Source organism: Protobothrops mucrosquamatus, unplaced genomic scaffold, assembly GCF_001527695.2.
Source record: "Protobothrops mucrosquamatus isolate PMUCROS unplaced genomic scaffold, P.Mucros_1.0 scaffold69, whole genome shotgun sequence".
In the NCBI taxonomy this organism is placed as follows: domain Eukaryota; kingdom Metazoa; phylum Chordata; class Lepidosauria; order Squamata; family Viperidae; genus Protobothrops; species Protobothrops mucrosquamatus.
Window position 1 is genome coordinate 870,161 of NW_015386447.1, and position 6,750 is coordinate 876,910.

General features: G+C 38.3%; 1 protein-coding gene across 1 annotated transcript in view; it reads left to right on the top strand.

The window, feature by feature from the left end:
- The first annotated feature begins 4,244 nt into the window (after positions 1-4,244).
- FBXO40 (F-box protein 40) overlaps positions 4,245-6,750 on the top strand; it is a 31,602-nt gene continuing 29,096 nt past the window's right edge. The window contains exon 1 of the mRNA XM_015812130.1: positions 4,245-4,341. The gene's annotated coding sequence lies outside the window, so the exon portion shown is untranslated. The remainder of the gene's footprint in view (positions 4,342-6,750) is intronic.

The window sequence follows — 6,750 nt, forward strand, 5'->3', positions numbered from 1 at the left end:
CAGGACTGGCCTAAGGGGTAATTTTTAGCGGGGTTTTAAATAAAATTTTAAAATAACAATGGCCAATCTAATATTTCCTTTTAATTATGTTTTAATGATAGTATTTTGGTATTTTTTGTATTTGTTTTTATCAGGCTGTTAGCCGCCCTGAGTCCGCAAGGAGAAGGGCGGGGTAAAAATCCAATAAATAAATAAATAACCCAGACTTCCATCCTCCCAACTTAGCACAACGCAAAATAGTGATACTTCTTTATGCTGCCACTATTATTTCACAAATTCTTATTGGACTCAAGAGAGCTATTTCAGCAACATTAAAGTACTGTAGACAAAATAATCTGATCCTCAATTTCGATAAATCAAAAATCCTAGTTTTTGCTAAAAGAGCTATTCAATACTCTTGGAGGGTAGAAAGACAAAATCTAGAACAGGTCAATATATTCAAGTACCTTGAGGTGATTTTCCATACAAAAAGTATTTGGAAGGCACATCTGGACCTTAAGTCCTATCAAACACTTTTTTTTTTTAAACACAAGTGGAGTATGATTAGTCCCTGCAGCCTTGAAACTCTTTGAGAGTAAAACACTGATGCAAATTCTCTACAGGGCACAGGGATTTTTTTGAAGAAAGAATCTATAGAAACCATACAAACAAAATTTCTGCAATCCATTTTAGCTGCATCTAGTAGGACATCAGGCGCCCAGTTGAGAATTGAGACAGGAATGCCTCAAATCCAGGTAAGAGCCTGGAAGACGATGATAATTTACTGGTTGAAAATTCAGTTCTTCCCACAGGACTTGACCCCTTTAGTCCTGATAGACAATTTCCTCTCTCCCTCGAAACAGGCAATAGAGCATAAATTGGCCTTCTGTGGACTTTCCCCACTGTTTTTAATATCCCTAGGCTATGATCAAGCCAAGCAAGTGCTTGCCAATAGAATAAGAGACAGGGAGTTCCAGCTAGAACTTAACAGGATATCTCTCCACAGCAGAAATCGGATTAAATGGGATGTGTGGGAACCAGCAAGGTATCTGAAAGACCTGACTTTTCCTAAGAGTAGAATAGCATTGTTAGCAGACCTACCGTAATATCCCCCCCTCAGCACTTCTGCAGGGCAGGTATGATAAAATCCCAATAGCTGAGCGAATGTGCACATGTGGCAATGGGGAAGTTGAAGATATCTCACATGTTCTGTTGTGCTGCAAGTTCTAAAGCAGTGGTTCTCAACCTGTGGGTCGGGACCCCATTTGGGGTCGATCGACCATTTCACGGGGGTCGCCAAGCAAGGCTGTCTGCCATTTTTTCCCCTTTTCTGGCGGGTGCCTTACCTCCCTTGGGCTGGGCCAGCTGGTGGTCAGCCTGCTCCGTCTCTGCTGCTTGCCAGCTACGCCTCGGCCGGCGCAGGGGGCGGAACCACGCATGCGCGGCGCTCCCGGGCAGGGAAAGTCCTCGACTTACGACCGGCTGGGTAGTCCTCGACTTACGACCGGTTTAGTCCTCGACTTATGACCAGTTTAGTCCTCTACTTACGACCAGTTTAGTCCTCGACTTACGACCAGTTGGGGTTGCGGCATTAAAAAGGTTGAGAACCACTGTTCTAAAGGGACATCAGATCTACGAACATTCTCCCTCTTATTAGAGAGATTTCTAGGGACATCAGATAATTTCTACATGTACCATCTCCTTCAGGATTCAAAACCAGCCACCACTCATGCAGTAGCAAAATTTTGTGCTGCTGCAATGATAATAAGGAAAAAATACCTAAAGAATTAAAGATCTTTATTCATATTACTACTTTGCTTAGTTATTTTCCAATAAATTTTAGAGAATGTATTTATTTTAATGTTTAATTTTTGTGCTGGTCTATGACCATAATAAAGATTGATTCTGATTCTGCCAAACATCTGAATTTTGTTCATGTGACTTTGGGCATGCTGCAATGGACATAACTGTGAAAAGCGCTCACGTTTTTCAATGCAATTGTAACTTTGAACGCTCACTAAATGAACTGTTGTAAGTTAACAACTACAGTTACTATACAGCTAGAAAGATACACAGAATAGTGATGTGATGGGAAAACAATTAACAATGGAATGGCAAGTTAAATCACAATCTGCTGTTGACCAATTTATAGACAGGGATTTAAACAAAGTCTATGCATGTGTCATTATTTTCTCATATTATGTGCTACATTTTAACAAAATTTGGAAGTTTATAATGCTATCCAAAAGCAAACTGGCCATAATGGGAACTATTTCAGTTTTAGACATTATATATCTGTAGTGATCATGTGTTCTTATTGTAAAGGGCAGTCTTTTATTTCAGAAAGTCGTTCTTTAGATTATTAATTTTTTTAAAAACTCATGTTTAACTTTTAATCTACAAATAGTACCACTTAATACAATCTTTCACATGTACAAATATGGAAAATATTTTTTAAAAAATAAATGTACATGTACTATTTGGTTTTAGATATTTTCTTAGAATATACATTTTTATAAAGTTTTTCTTTGTTTTGCTCTTTAAATGTTCTTTTGTAAAGCAAAGTTATAAACATAGTGTGGGAAGAATCCAGAGAAAGAAATATTTTGGAAATATTAAAAAGGCAGAATATATTTCCCCAAAGGATTTTAAAGGCAGAAACCAACCTCCCCCAAGTCTCTCTGCCCCAAACAGAAACCAGGTCTGCAGAAATGCAGATGTGATAACCTTGTCAGAAAGATTGGAGCCAGGAAGCTGGGATTAGAAAGAAAGGTCCCTAGAATCAACAATCCCTCACACCAAAAAATCCAACAGTCATCAGCTACAGCCCCAGGGAAGCAGGATATGACCTTTGGGACACAATAGGATTAACCCACCACCATCAGAATACCAAAAAGGCACACTCAGACTCAGGTCAAAGTACATGCCACAGGAACAACTCCAAACAAAAGCTCAAGAAGGTATAAAAACCCACCATTCCCTACTACATGTGATTAGTGTCAATGCTGCTAATATTGGATGTTATTGCTTTGGCAACAGATGGAAATGCAGTCATTTTTCTCTTTCGCTTTTAGACCTAGTTGATGCTGGGAGGGGAGATGTGGATGAGAGTCCAGTTAATCATAACAATAATAACTCAGCCGTGGGAATCCAAGGTTACTGAGCCCAGAGTTGATAAAGATTTGGTGGGCTGGAGAGCTGTGGAGAAAGCCTTTGTTTCAAGCTAATTGGGAAATGTGATTTATGACTGTTAATTGGAGGAGGGAATTGTGCTTTGCTACTTTATGCCCAGGGGAGAGGAATTCAGTTTTTGGCTTCAACTATGTAGTGCCGATATTTTGCTTCTCAAATAAAAGATTCTCTAAGGTAAACAATGCCTCAAAGTTCTTTTGAAGAGTTTCGTCTGTCGGAACCATGACAGTCAGTTTTTCCAGAGCCATCTTTCTGTTTGGCTCTCCTTTTCAATAAACTACAACCTTCTTTCTAAAGAAGTCTTCATCTTGTTTATTCCCGACTTGGACTAGACCCTGATGAAAATTTTTCTTTCAACAATAGCAATTAAATATTCTTATCCTTATGAACCTCTTTTAGATTTGCCCCTTTTTCTGGTTTGTCCTTTATTTTCCCCAAGAAAATGTGGTTACTGTAGTTATGCCTCAAAATTAAGTTAAAAAGAAGTTTGCAAGGTGTAAGATACTAGGATCCATGCATTAGTCAAAATTCAGGCCTAATATGTTATATAAAATCCAGAGTGAAACTCATTAGTAAATGGAATGAAAAGCTGCTGCTAAGATGCAAACAAGGGACAACCATCCAAACCACGATTTGGACTTTGGTTTATTATTTAACTTTTAATGTCAGTAAGATTCATAAAGATAGTTTGAACTTCATGTTTTAAGACAAGAAAGCTAATATTTGTACTAAATAAAGATTTGTGATCTGGCTGCTATGTATGGAAAAGGTTGAGGAAAAATATTTTTAGTGAAAAATAAAAGGAAGAAGGGATGCAAAATTTTCTCTATAATACAGCAAAGAGAATACCATTGCCCTTTACTGGTAATATTGTCCTTTATTAAGATATGAATCACGTGTTTAACAGCAACTGTGTTAAATATCACTCTAGCAGTAGCAGAGAGTAAATACCATGAAAGGACAGTGTTCCATAAAGTGAATCATGCTGCTGAGTACATCACTTTTATTTTTAACAGTCCATGTCACATGGATCCATTTCAGTTTTTTCCCCCCTGCCTGCTCAGATTTCTTTGTGCGATGCTTTGCTCCAAGCATTCTCCGGCCATTTCAGCTCAGCTGGATAAATCCAAGAGAACTTTATGTACATGAAAAGAGATTGTACATTTAACGGTAAGGCTTTTTTTTAAACGAAAACCCTTTCAAACATAAGCTGAAAGATAAACGCTATATTGTTATGTCAAAATCACCATCAAAAAGAATAACTGGCAGTTAATTTGCAAATTGTTTTGTCCAAATATTTAGACTATTTTGAAGCTTGAAGTTGATTAAAGTTGGGACTGCAGGCTTACATACTGTACTTTCACTAGAAAATAAGGAATATATATCAAGTTAATTAATTAAAGAGAGATATTAAGCATTAACCTATTTGAGCTAACTGCTTCAGATACTTACCTCCCTAAAGCCCATCAGCACTTGCACAGTTTACATGTAGTCTTAAAGCTTACTTATCTTGGTTACTTTCTTTTCTGTCGTGTATTTATTCTACTTCCATCAACAGATGATAGCCTAAGGCATGATCTCATCTTTAGAATCTGTTTTCAGTGCCAGGGCTCTGTCCCTTAAGACATTAAATCAAAAGAAGGACAGGAGTGCTCTTATTTCTTTTCTGATCAGCTTAGAGCCAGAGTGGACAGAATGATAATGTAATGACATCACACAGTTGTTGGAACTGGAATGTCAGTGGTTGTGCATTATTTTTGAAGTGTGTTAAGCCTAACTGTGATTTATATACTATTCTTGTTTTGTGACAAATACCAGGGGGAAACTGTATCTATATTTTTCAGGAATTTGTCAACACTCGCCCAAGATGAAATTTCTGGGAGGAAGGAGGTTGGGGACATTTTAAAAAAGAGATTTTATAGTTGCATATAGCCCTCAATCTGTCTATCTTTGTATCAAATAATAACGAGGAATCTTAGTAAATGAAAAAACTTTGTATTAAGTATTAATGATGATTTATAATAAATGAAGGGGGCACAATAGGTCAGCTGTTAAAGACACTGAGCTTCTCCGCTGGAAAGCTGACTGCCTGGGTTCGAGACCCAAGCACTGCGTGACGAGGTGAGCTCCCATTACTTGCCCCAGCTCCTGCCCACCTGGCTGTTCAAAAGCATGCAAATGCGAGCAGATAGGTAGGTACCACTTTGGTGGGAAGGTAACAATGTTCCGTGTGCTGGCTCCTTTGGCTAAGAACTGGAGATGAGCACCGCCCCCTAGTGTTGGAAACCCTTTACCTTTATAATAAATGACAAAAAAAATCCTTACTAAGCAATTAGGGCAATCATTGATAGTGATTATAAGAAAGGGCCTTTGAAATTCCAGAATAGAATTATCTGACCTTTGTAGTTTTTCAGTGATGAGAATGGCTCTATTAGGAAACTTCACCTCATGGAATTGGGGCACTACCAACAGCTTCTTCTGAAATTATGACAAATCAGTAGGTGCCAAAAGGTGTTTGGAAGTCTACTGAACATGTGCATATAAGGAACCCACATACCATAATGCAAAGTGTGGAGTAGGCATTACATTAGCAGTTGTCACTGTAGAAATCAGGGGTCCAGTTTCTCTTGCAGCCCAAATCAAAGTGGCAATGGAAGCATTTCCTAGGAATTGGAGAAGAGGGGGGTATGCCTCAACTGGACATAGGAGCTCAGCAAATGCAAGCCCCTGACCATATCCTCAATGTGATTGTGAGCTGAGGCATGGTCATCATTCAAATGCCAAGACTTCCTCCAAAGAAGACTTTAAAACTTGAACAGCTATTACAAAATTAGGCTGTCTCCACAATAGGGGATGATACAAATACTAAATCAGGATAACGTGTTTTCTAAAAATGTTTAGTGGGGCATTTCCAAGTGATGCTTACTGAGTTGTGAGAAAACTCCTATAGCCCAGCATGTATAAACCCTCAAATCATAGCTGAGTAAACTTAGCTATAATAATCACAGATAAGCAGAGATTTACAGTATATCCAGCCCAAGTCAAAATACTGGCATATAGTCTCAATATATCTGAAGGCCACTAATTGTAGTAGGGAGCTTGAATGAGTTGGGAAGTTTCAAAACTGTGTGTTTTCTGGAATCCTGGATGAGGGAAAAACATGACAATAAAATAAAACATATAGATGCCTATACACTAAGGCTCAAAGTATGAGGAACAAACAGGGCGAATTTGAAGTCCTAATACATGAGAGCAGGTACAACATTGTTGCCATTACAGAAACCTGGTGGGATAATAACAACAACAACAACAACAACAACAACAACAATAATAATAATAATAATAATACAGTTGGAAGGGACCTTGGAGGTCATCGAGTCCAACCCCCTTTTCAGGCAGGAAACCCTACACCATTTCGGATAAATGGCTGTCCAGTCTCTTCTTAAAAACTTTTTAAAGACTTCCAGTGTTGGAGCATTCACCGCTTCTGGAGGCAGGTTGTTCCATTAGTTAATTGTTCTAACTGTCAGGAAGTTTCTCCTTAGTTCTAGGTTGCTTCTCTTCTTGATTAGTTTCCGT